Source organism: Andrographis paniculata, unplaced genomic scaffold (genome assembly GCF_009805555.1).
Source record: "Andrographis paniculata isolate CXL003 unplaced genomic scaffold, ASM980555v1 Contig86END, whole genome shotgun sequence".
In the NCBI taxonomy this organism is placed as follows: domain Eukaryota; kingdom Viridiplantae; phylum Streptophyta; class Magnoliopsida; order Lamiales; family Acanthaceae; genus Andrographis; species Andrographis paniculata.
Window position 1 is genome coordinate 3839915 of NW_026137624.1, and position 13070 is coordinate 3852984.

The following is a 13070-nucleotide window of genomic DNA, read 5'->3' on the forward strand; positions in this document are numbered from 1 at the left end:
ATATAAAAGGTAGTTTAAAATTATATATAAAATGAAATATTTTAAAAAATAATATTTTTGGAATAAAAAAATAGAATTGTGAATTGAAATTAAAATATTATAAATAGAGTTTGTGAGTTGGAGATGGCCTCAAAAAGATAGAGGAACCTACTTAACATCGATTTCGACATGCTTAAATTTATTGGACCGTTATATATAATTTTTAGCGACAATACATATATTCTTAAAAATTATTAGAAATAAAAAATATTTTAAAGATATATATATATATATATTCTTTATTTGTTTATTGGATTTGACAAAATATGGTTAAAAACTGACAAACAACCAAACACATCATTGAGGCATTTGAACTGACTATAAATAATTTGACTAGTATTTTTTGTGATATATTTTCTTGAGAGTTGGTGGATTAAATTGAATTTTAATCTAAATTCATTAATTTCCATTCGAGTTCAAAGTCAAAATACTTATAAATTTTAATTGTACTTATTATTATTATTAGAAAAATATAATTCTTTATGTGAAAATGATATTCCTTCCTCTTCCAAATGCATCAATTCTTTTGGACACTATTATTGAAGAAAAGTATGGATTTCAAAGTTAATTATTTTAATTTAGTTGATGTGATATTTGTAATAAAGTGTAATATTTTTATTTTTTAAATAGTTTATAAATAAAATAGATAGTTATTACTCCCTCCGTCTCACATACCGTATGTGCTACACTTTAGACACGGTATTTTAAAATAGGTATAATTAGTAGATAATTAATAATGTATTAGTGAAAATAATTATCCTATAATATAAATAATTATAAATTAAGATTAAGATAACTAATTAGTTTAATTAAAATTAAAAAAATAAATTAAAAAGTTTAAAATGAGATTAAAATATATAATCATTTTCCAAAAAAGAAAAGTGACATGGTATGTGGGACGGACAGAAACAGCAATGTGGACATGGTATGCGGGACGGAGGGAGTATTTTTTATGCAAATCATTTTTAATTTTGGTCAAACTATTAGTATAATTATTAGTAACAATACAATATTTTACAAATATAAATTTAAATTTAAATTTAGATTTTTTTATAACAAATTATTGATGTAATTATTTAAACCATTGCCTTTGGCTTTTTCCTCAAAATTTTTTTACTATTCATCAATTTTCTTCCTTAAAAATAACAAATTAAAGTCTTACTTTTTTTTATATATTTTATAAAATTAATTTTGAATTTAAAATATCATATTCATATTTATTTATATCACATTAAACAACTATTTAAACTAAAAAATTTTACTATTCAAAATTCAAACTCTTAAATAGAGGATTTGTGTTTATTAATTATGCAATATATTGTTTAAAATATTTAAATTAAAAATATTTTTAGTTTTAAAAAAAAATTAGCTCGGCCCTGCCCCACTTATATTTGATTTTTTGTATCATGTCTGAATCGAGTTTTTGAGTAATGTCTATTTTTGTTGATTTTAATTAAAGATAATTAAATATAAATGATTCGAAATGGTATACCGAACGTACTGAGCCATATTGTATTGAATTTTTCAATATATTAAAAAACTATCACAAAACCGTACCAAAAATTAAATCTGCTTTGAAAATTCAGTATAACAAATAGTATATATAAGTATATAATTATTATTCCCTGTATCGATAATACCGTTTTCAACCAAAATATTGAAATTAAAAATAATTTTATAATTTTACAAAAACATTATAGTTAATAAGTTTTGTATAAATATATCGAACTATTGGTATATAAAAATATACTGAATACTAAACTATCAACCATATATTGTATTTTCGGTATACACTAAAAATGTTAAAATATATAACGATATTGTACCGAAAAAATTCTTACTATATATTTTTGTATTTTTTGGTATCACAGTCACAATATTTTATCTATTGATATTTTTTTCATTCTTAATTAAAAATCAATTGTTGAAATAAATATGAATTTAAAAAAAAAAAAAAAACATGGTGTGTAACAAAAAAAAATTATACACTTCACCAATAAATTTTTTTAAAAATAATACAATATAGCATGCATTCACACAATATATAATATATATTCTACATTAAAAGAAAAAAAAATATCAATAATTAAATATAAAATATTATTTATATTACTGACACGATTTTTCATACTTACCATAAAAAATATCTATAATTAAAATACTAAACAAATACTTTTAAAAATATTTATTTGAATTAGTTAATAAATACTCTTTTTATTCTAATTTAAAATATTATTTTATTGTTTTAGTCCGCCGCACTCAAAAATACATCTTTTTATTTTTAATTTTTATTTAAATTGCAAATATACTGTTACACATATAATTACTTTATACAAAAAGTCAAAGGGCAAAAATTTCACAATTTCTTACACATTTCCACTAACCAATAAAATAATAATACTCCCTCCGTCCCGAAACTAAGTATCTATTTGTTTTTTGCACGTAATTTTAGAAATATTAGTATTATATTGGGATATAGTAGGAATAAAGTAGAAATGACTAAAATAACCTTATTAGTATGTGTGATACAAAGGTAATGACATTTGTGTAATATATTGCAAGTTGTAAGGGTATTTGTAATGTTAGGTAGAAAGTACAGTTACTAAAAAAAAGGAAATGACTACTTTGTTATAGGACGGACTAAAATGGAAAAATAGATACTTTGTTATAAAACGGAGAGAATATTATTTTTTAATTTACTACAAAAACATCAAAAGTCTCTTTTAAAAAGAAGGGAGGAAGTATTATTAAAATTTGTTAATTTTTTTATATATAGAAAGTGACAATTTCAATGAGACAAAAATAAATTGGTATATTTTGTTGAGACAAGTAATATAATTTATTTTGATATTTTTAAAGTATTACTTAATACGTTTTGATTCAAATAGATTAATTGGAGTTTTGTAATAAATTAAAATATTATAATATTTTATTGATTAGTGAAAATTTCTAAAATAATTCTGATATTTTTTTATTTTTTATATATAAATTAATTATATGTATAATAGTATATTTGTGATTTATTTAAAAATTAAAAAGTATTTTATTATTAGTATAATTATTTTTAATTCAATAAAAAATAAATATTGTCTTTTTAATGGAACGAATAAATAAAAAATATTAAAAAAATAAATTAAAAAAATTACTAATACTACAGATAAATAGTAGTATGACTATTCTTAATTACTCCTTCCGTTCCATAAATATAGTTTTAATTGGGTTGGACACTATTATATTAGTAGTTGGTAAAACGTATGGATAAAAGACTTTTTTGCCCTTGTGAGTGTATCGGTGTAAAAAGTAGTGACAATTGTGTAGTAAAAATGAAAAAATAGAGGTACTTTTATCGTGATATGGTTATTTATGAAAATAAAACTATTATTTTGAGACGGACAAAAATAATAAACAAAACTATTGTATTGAGACGGAGGAAGTATATTATATTTATAAATATATATATATATATTCATTGGTATAAAATGTGTGTTCATCCGCCGTTAAAATTATGTTTATTATTTTTATTTTAGATATCCGTTAAACTTGTGTATATTCTTTTTATAGTAAAATATTTTATTCAGTTATAAATTTCTTATAATATTTTAACTTTACTTTTCATCTGTCATACTTTATTATTATAATACTATTTTATTATTTGTAGTTTATTTATCTAACTAAAATTATAGTATAATTCTTTTGGACAGAAAAAAAATATTTGGTTACAAATGTACTTTTTTTGTCCACTATTATATTTAATATTAAAAATATTTTTATATTTATATATTTTTTTTTTATAAATATCCTTATATCGGTATTATATGATACTCATGAAAGTATTTTTTAATTTTTTTTAATTTATACTATATTTTGATATAATTATTAATATTCAAATAGCAATACACAAAACTAAATAGAGCCCTTAGAGATGAAAAAAAGTAGTACTCTCTCCGTCCCAATACAATAGTTTTGTTTACTATTTTTGTCTGTCTCAGAACAATAGTTTTATTTCTATAAATAATCATATCAGCATTAGACTACCATTATTTTTTTTTTATTATACAATTGCCACTACTTTTTAGACTAGTACACTAACAAGGGCAAAAAAATCTTTTATCTATATTTTTTACCAATGTCCAACTCAATTAAGACTATATACTCAGAAGAGGAAATTTCACCTCTACCATCAATAGGTTTCTGAAAAGGATGGAGTATTAATTAACAATAAAATATCAAATAAAAATTAATTATATACACTATGTTTAATACCAAATATATAATGATTCGCCTCAGGTCATGGATTCAAACCCTCGAAGTCTCGGGTCACCTACCACACATTGTTCGCCTAGTGTGACTTTCCCGTCGGACCTAGTTTGAAGAATATTAGGTTCAGTCGGGGGTTATCCATTGTGTACTTTCGGGTAGCGACTGCAGGTTCCCACGTCATAAAATAAAAAAAAATAAAAAAAAAATAATTAGATATATATATATATAATGATAATAATAATAATAATAATAATAATAATAATAATATAAGTTGGGCCTAACCATCCCAGGATGAAAGCGCACCCAGAGAAGGCCTCCCCCACATTCCGACGAATCACCGCCATTCATTCCCCCAATGAACCAACGGTCATTGTTGACTTACGCCCTTCCCTTTTCTTTCATAATTAGTCGAGATCCGTGTCATACACGGTTCTTGTAAGGATTTATTGTTCCTTTTCTTATTCAATTCCTCTTATAAAAAGGATTTTATTTTTTACTTTTGTTCGTTTAAAAAATAAGAATATTAAATTTTTAATATGATAATTATACAATACTAGTAAATATATTTTTATCTTTTTAATTATAATTCAATATAATACGAACTGTAAAATATATTTTTATCTCTCTTTTTGTAAAAACTTATACTTATTTCTGTTATTCAAAGTTATGTTTATTATTTTTATCATAAAAAAAATGTTTTATTTTTAATAAAAAATATTTTATTTTAAACTTCATATTCAACCAAATAGATCTAATTTTCATTGACGGAAAGAGTACTAGTTTTTGTATGATTTTTATTATAGGACGCAAAAAGTAACATAATATACACACGTTAAAATTTGTGTTCAAAAGTTTGAACAGATGAAAATAGTACTTCCTTTGTCATAATACAATAGTCTTGTTTGTCATTTTTGTCTGTTACAAAACAATAGTCTCATTTTCATAAATAATCATATCACCATAAAATTATTCCTATTTTTTTATTATTATTACACAATTGTCACTATTTTTTACACTAATACACTCACATGGGTAAAAAAAGTCATTTATCTTTATTTTTTACCAACTACCAATATAATATCAATAATTCTTAAATCTTGTGTCCAACACAATAAGACTATACTTTTGGAACTGATGGAGTATTATGTTTTGTTTCACATATATATATATATATATACCATAATACTAAAACTATTTGACATAATTATTGAATAATTAAAATTACATTATTGTTAAGAAAATAAGCAAAAATATAGATTGTAAAAGTTTTCGATTAAATATAAATTTCATCACAATAATGAGTATATAATCAAAATTGAAAATTATAACTAAAAAAATATGTAGAATATTCTTTTTATTGTCTTTCTATATATTATTCACTCTAATCTTGCTTATTATTCATTTTACTATTTGTGTATATTTCAAATTAATAATCCCATTATTATAAATAGTAATGTCTTTCAAATCACTCTAAAATTATTATTATTATTATTTCATAATATCACTATTTTTTATTTAAATTAAAAAATATATTCAATATAAAAGGTAGATAAAATATTGAAATATTACTTTGTATCCAATATTAATTAAATATTATTCCTTTAGTTCATTTAATAATTTTATATTTATTTTTTAAGTTATTATACTTAATATTAAAAATATTTTTATATTTGTATAATTTTTTTTATAAACGTCATTCTATTAGTAATATAAGATATTAATATAAGTATTTCTGTTATTTTTTCTTGATTTGTACTATGTTTTGATATAATAATTAATATTCAGAGATCAACACAAAAAAAACAAATGTAAACTTTACAAGTGGACGGATGAAATATTATATTTTTAATTTTATATCGAGCAAACATTTATCAATTGAATTGAGATAGAGAAAATATTAATTTTATTTTTATTGAGTGTAGATGTCACTATATATTACAAATAGTTTTAAATTAATACTCTTTTCATTCCATAAAAATTGTCCATATATTACTGTAGATACAGAATTTTAAGAGAAGTATAATTAGTAAATAATTAACGACTATAATAGGAAAAATAATTATGATATAATACAAATAATTATAGATTAAGATTAGGATAATTAAATAGTTTAAATAAAATTTAAAAAATATAAATTATAAAATTTAATATGTGATTAAAGTGTAAATCATTTTTAAAAAAAAAAAAATTGACAAATTATATAAGACATGACGAAAATGGAAAAAATAGACATTTTATGTGGGACGGATGGAATGTTTATTTATATTAATATTCTTATTTTTACATATCTAGCATAAAAATACATTCATTCAAAAAATACAAAATAAACACACTTTTTACTATTTTAAAATATAACAAAGGAAAAAAATCAATTTTAGTCTCATATAATTGAAATTAATTAATTTTGGTCTCAATATAATTGAAATTAATCAATTTTGGTCTCAATATAAAAAATTTATCAATTTTGATCTCAATATAAATTACTTTAATCAATTTTGGTCTCAATATAAACAATTTTAATCACTTTTAGTCCCACCATTTAAAATTTAACGAAAATTACTGACGTGGATGCTGATTTGGACAAAACACAGCGTGTATAATACAACACGCCCGTATTGTCACAGTAAAAACATGTTGAATTAGAATATGAGGCCGTGTTCCATTATACACGCTATGTACATTCTTACGGCCTGTCTGTTAACGGTGAAAATACAAGAGTGTCTTTCTGGCGTAGTCTCTTGGATCTTCCACACAAGAATCATAGATCAAGATTGAAATTAACATATTAGAGAGAATCATTGAAGGATCTATTCTAATGAAAAATGAAAACTCTTGAACTTGCTTTTTTTTTTTTAATCATCTTCTATACATACATACATATATACATATATGTGTTTATAGATTTGTATCTTATGATTTGCATATATATAGACTTTAATAAAGTTTAGGTTTTCACTTTTCAGGACAGTTTTTACAAATCAAAGTTTGAAGTAAAAATTAAAATCTAGAAAAGTAATTAGGTATTTAAAAGAACGGTGTTGAAGTTTTCGAATCGAATTTAGTTTCTCATTCTTATGAAATTAAATCAAATCAAAATTGCATAAAATGATAATTCAAAATAACCTTCTTTTTGTTATACGGTTGAATTTAAAATTTAAAATCATGATGAACAACACATCAGTGTATTAACAGACAACACACAAGATATGTTAATATAATACAAATGCATGAACTAACAGTACATACTATAATGTTATACAAGAAAAACAACATTGATTTCAGCACATGACATACTCTTAACAGAATCATTGTAATTATGAACAAACAAACATGTCTTTATTACACACAATGTATATTATATGTAATAATTACGTGTGTTATTTATATATTTTACGTATATTGATTCAAAAAATTAGTACCATGCTAATCTTTTCAAATTGATTGTCCTATATGATACATTCTTATATTATATAATAATACATTATTTTTTTTGATAAAATATTACGTTTAACAACCATTTAAATATAAATATAAGAACAAGCAAAACACATGTTTTCATGTGGAACAAAACTCCTAATATGTCTGGATCTTGTATATCATATATGATTCGTTCTTGCCGATTTAAGTTGCATGTTATTAAGTTCAGTAAAAAATCTATCTAAAATATACTCGAATAGTAACAATTACAGATTTTTTTAAAAAATAAAAATAAAATAAAAAAATAAAAAATAAAAAATTGCATAATAGAAAAAAATAATAAATCCAAGAGAATATAACTTTATACTACGGTCATCACTTCAAAAGAATTTTTCTTATTTAATTCAACATATAATTTATATAATAAGTTTTTAATTATTTAAGATTATATTTTAATGTAAATTCAGCATATTCACCCCAAACTTCATTTAAATAACTTTCCTAACCATTATAACGTCGTATCAATAAGGAAATTGACATGATATTTTAATAATTAATTTTGATCTTAATTTTATTTTTAAAAAGTCAACGAAACTGTTCTAAATTTCATGTAATATTAAATTAATATGTTTGATAAAGCATTAGTTAAATTAATTGGTGACTAAATTGTCAAATGTGTTTAAATACAGACATCTCTAAAAATTATTGGCCATAATTTGCACAGTTGACACTTGACAAGATGTGTGAAGTGTGAACACCTTTTTATTTATTTTTTTTATTATTATTATTGGTAATATATACTCCCTCCATCCAATGTAATATAGGTGTATTACTATAGACACAGAAATTTAAGTAAAGTATAATTAGTAAGTAATTAAGAAGTGTATTAGTAAAAATAATTATTATTTAGTAAAAATAATTATAGATTAAGATTAAGATAAGTAAATAGTTTAATTAAAATTAAAAAAATTGAAATGCGATTAAAGTGCATAATTACATTTCCAAAAATAAAAAGGATAAGTTATATGGGACGGACGAAAATAAAAAATAATGACAAATTATGCGGGACGGAGGAAGTATATATATATATAATTTTTTTGTGAACATCTTTTACCTTATAGGCTTATATGTAGATATTTTAATAAAAAAATTAAAGTCAGCTATATTTTTATTTATATATTTATTTTGGGAGTGTTTGTTAAGTTTTTTTTATTTATTTTTCTAATAAACTATATATAGCTATATATATGTATATATTAATATGAAAATTGTAAAATGTGTTTACTTCAGGTAATTAGTTATACTTTACTGAATTTAATCATTTGTTTCTTTTATTAGAATCCACAATTAGTCAAAGTCCATGGTAACAATAACTAATTTATGAATTGTAAGTAATTGCTAAGTATATGTAAAAAATAAAAAAATAGCTTAAATTATTGTTTATATTGATCGGTCACTTTACTCTTCATTAGTAACTAAATTGTACTCCCTCCGTCCATGGATAAAGTATACATTTACTTTTGGCGTGTTGTTTAAGAAATAATAATATTTTAATTATAGTGGGTAGGTAAAAGTAGTGTAATGACATTTTTGTCCTTGTTTTTTAGTATAAAAGTATGATGTGATGTAAAGTAAAGGTATTTGTAGAAAAAAGTGAGGTATTTAATAAAATGTTTACTTTGTAATTGGACATCCTAAAATAAAAATGTGTATACTTTCTAACTGGACGGAGAGAGTATAATATAAATCAATTTGAGAAAATATATAATAATCATATTTAATAATTCATTAAAATAAATATTAAGGATGTGTTTCTTTACCTCAAACCACTCAAATTTTTACTATTTGATCTTCGTGTTCCTCGAAAAGAATACACGTTTTTCTTTTACGAACATCCCATAAAATATTATTTTAATACCAAACTCAAACCAAATTTCTTTCCAAGCTAATCAAAAGAAACACACTCGTAGTTATCTTATCTTATGATAATATAATCCATTCAAATAAGACTCCCTCCGTCCCAATACAATAGTTTTGCTTACCATTTTTGTTCGTACCAAAACAATAGTCTCATTTCTATAAATAACTATATCACTATAAAACTACCCTTATCTTTTCATTATTATTACACAATTGTCACTACTTTTTACACTAATACACTCACAAAATGGCAAAAAAGTATTTTACCCGTATTTTTATCCACTACCAATATAATATCAATATTTCTTGAATCTCGTGTCAAACACAATCCAGACTATAATTTTGGGACGGAGGGAGTATCATATAGTATAATCATATTATACAAAATAAACACATATTTATTATATAAGTTACATTTTTTATTGTACACAATAACCTGTAGTGTATCAGAAAAGTTACTCTACAAGTTATAGATTGTAGGTTTGATGAGAAAATATTAATCAGGTTCAAATTGATAATCTTTCTAGTGACATGTTTGAGTGAGAAAACAATGACAATGTTCGAACCAGCGGTCATACCACATCAATTCAGTCATTTTTTTATGGGGTTATTGTATAATTTAACTCATTATTATTATTATTATTATTATTATTATTATTATGCATGGAAATTTATTATCAATATAAAAAGTTATTGTAGAAAAGGTCTAAATTACATTTTTGACTGAGAAGGTATGGACAAGATTCAAATCAATTGTCAGTGGCGGAGCTACAATCGAGTTAGAGCGAGGGCTATTTATTTTTTAAACTAATAAAATACTCTTCCGGTCTCGAAACAATAATGACATTTTGAGTTTGGCTCGAAATTTAAAAAATAATAATATTATGTTTAAAATAAAGATAAAATAGATAGTAAAAAAACTAAAATATCATTAATAGTGTATTTGCGCCCCTGCTTGCTAACAAGAAGTTCGACTGATAAAGCATTACAGGTATTTGAACCGATAATTACACTGCGCCAACTTGATCAATCCTTGCATAACTAAAGCATAATTTTCTTTTATTAATGTTTAAAGCCGTCAAAATTAGTTAGCAATGGATATCCCACACTACTATAACCAGCAAATAAACATATTGTTTTTAGGTCAGCCAACAGTGGAGTTAGATAAAATTTAATCAACTAAACTCAACCCATATGTGGGTAGTGAGTTAGACGAACTAATTCACGAGTTTTTCAATAATATTAAAATTATAAATATTTTAATGATTAATATTTAAAAAATGGCTGTACCATAAATTTCAAATACACCCTATATTCCATAACTAAATATTCATTTATTTTTTGCACGTAGTTTTATAAATATTAATATTATATTTAGATGTAGTAGGAATAAAATAAAAATAATTAAAATAACTTTATTAGTATATGTGTAATATATTGTAAGTTGTAAGGGTATTTGTAATGTTAGGTAAATAGTACAATTACTAAAAAAGGAAATGATACTTTGTTATGGGATGGACTAAAGTGAAAAATTGAATACTTTGTTATGGGACGGGAGGAGTAATAAACATTTCAAAATAAATAACTAATATAAAACAAGTCAAAATTCTTAATATTATTGATTGGTATATATATATATTAAAATTTAATAATAGAAAATATTTATAAATAAATTAGAACTAATTTTACTAATATGTCGATAAATTGTAAAGGAAAAAAATTATAAAATAGTAAAATATAAAATAAAAACAATGAAATTAGAACATCACTCGTCTAGGATTGAGCATGAAATTTAACCATCAAGCATGGATGTTTTACCACTTGATCTACAAGAATTTGATGACATCAATAAGAAAATTAGAGAAGAAGAATAACAACATACACAATTTTGATTAATGATTTAACCTAATGTGAAAATATTGTTGGAATAGATGGGTATTGCGAGAATAAACGTGAAACCGAGTTGAGGATGGATCCTCTTTCCGAAAATTAGATACGCCTCGGTAGTGCCTCGATGGATGACGTTCTAACCCAAAGATAAAACGGTTTCCGTCTCCAATGAAAGTGGCACCTCTAATCGTTGGAGCTCCGGCGAACAAAAAACGAGAGAGGAACTGAGTTGGGGAGGCTGCCGGAAAGCTAGAAGAGTGGAGAGAAGGACGAGAGGAATATTTGTTGGTGGTGATTAGAATGAAGGGAGAGGTCCTTTATATAGGCGTCTCCACTTGGCCAAAATGGCAGGAGATTAATTATGATTATAATTGCGATCTTAATTATTGATGTAATTAATTATAAATTCAAACATTCCGTTTGAAGCAGTCGTAATTGATTCTAATTACAAACCTTCCGTTTGTGACGATTGTAATTTATTCTAATTTCAAACCTTCCGTTTGAAACGATTGTAATTTATTTTAATTTCAAACATTCCGTTTTAGATTATAATAAATTTATCCAACGAATAATATTTTATCCAAATAATATTGTGACTTAGGCCATATACCCGGGTTTAATTTGGGGTTGCACAATTTGGTTTGTCTTGAGACCGGCAAAATAGCTAAAATATTAACCAAATCCCATACACAATAAATAAATAATATTTCTTTCTTTCTTTCAAATTAATTATATTAATTTGGTACACCGGCCCGTCGCATTTTCACTCACAAAAATAGTCGATTGCAAATAACCCGATTATCCAACAAATATTTTAATAAATTAATACATTGATTTAATTTAAAGCAACATATTCATTAAAAAAAAAAAAAAAACCCTCATTTTGTGCACAAAGCAAGCTAGCTATCCTATGCATTATATATTTTAGTTAATGTAAGGTTCAATTGTATGAGTAATAAAATTAATATATGTGTATGTTTAGTATTTATAATTTTTGACATTTTATTGATAAATATGAAGTATTGTAAAAATATTAGAAGGAAATGATATTTTGTGTATTTTATTAACTTCTGTGTATTTTTATTGACTTTTATTATTATGTATATCTATATTATATATTATGTATATTACTTCGGCCGTTCACTAAAATTAGCATATTTGAGGCATGAAGATTAAAAAATATATACTCCATTCGTTGCAATTCAAATTATCTTTTTTATCATTTTTATTTGTTTCATTTCAAAATATATATTTTCTATTTTAGAAAAAATAATCATACACTAATATCAAAATACTTTTAATTTTTACTTAAATTATAGATATACAATTACACATACAATTACTTTATACAAAGTTAAATTACAAAAATATCGAAAACTCTTACCCACTTCCATTAACTAATAAAACACTATTATTTCTTAATTTATTACAAGATCCCAAAGGGCTCATTTGAATTGGACCGAAAGCACTACAAGAAAATATTATTTTTGTAACGAAGTATTTTCTTCCATAAATATACTTTTTCCGTTGCAAATGACAGTAGA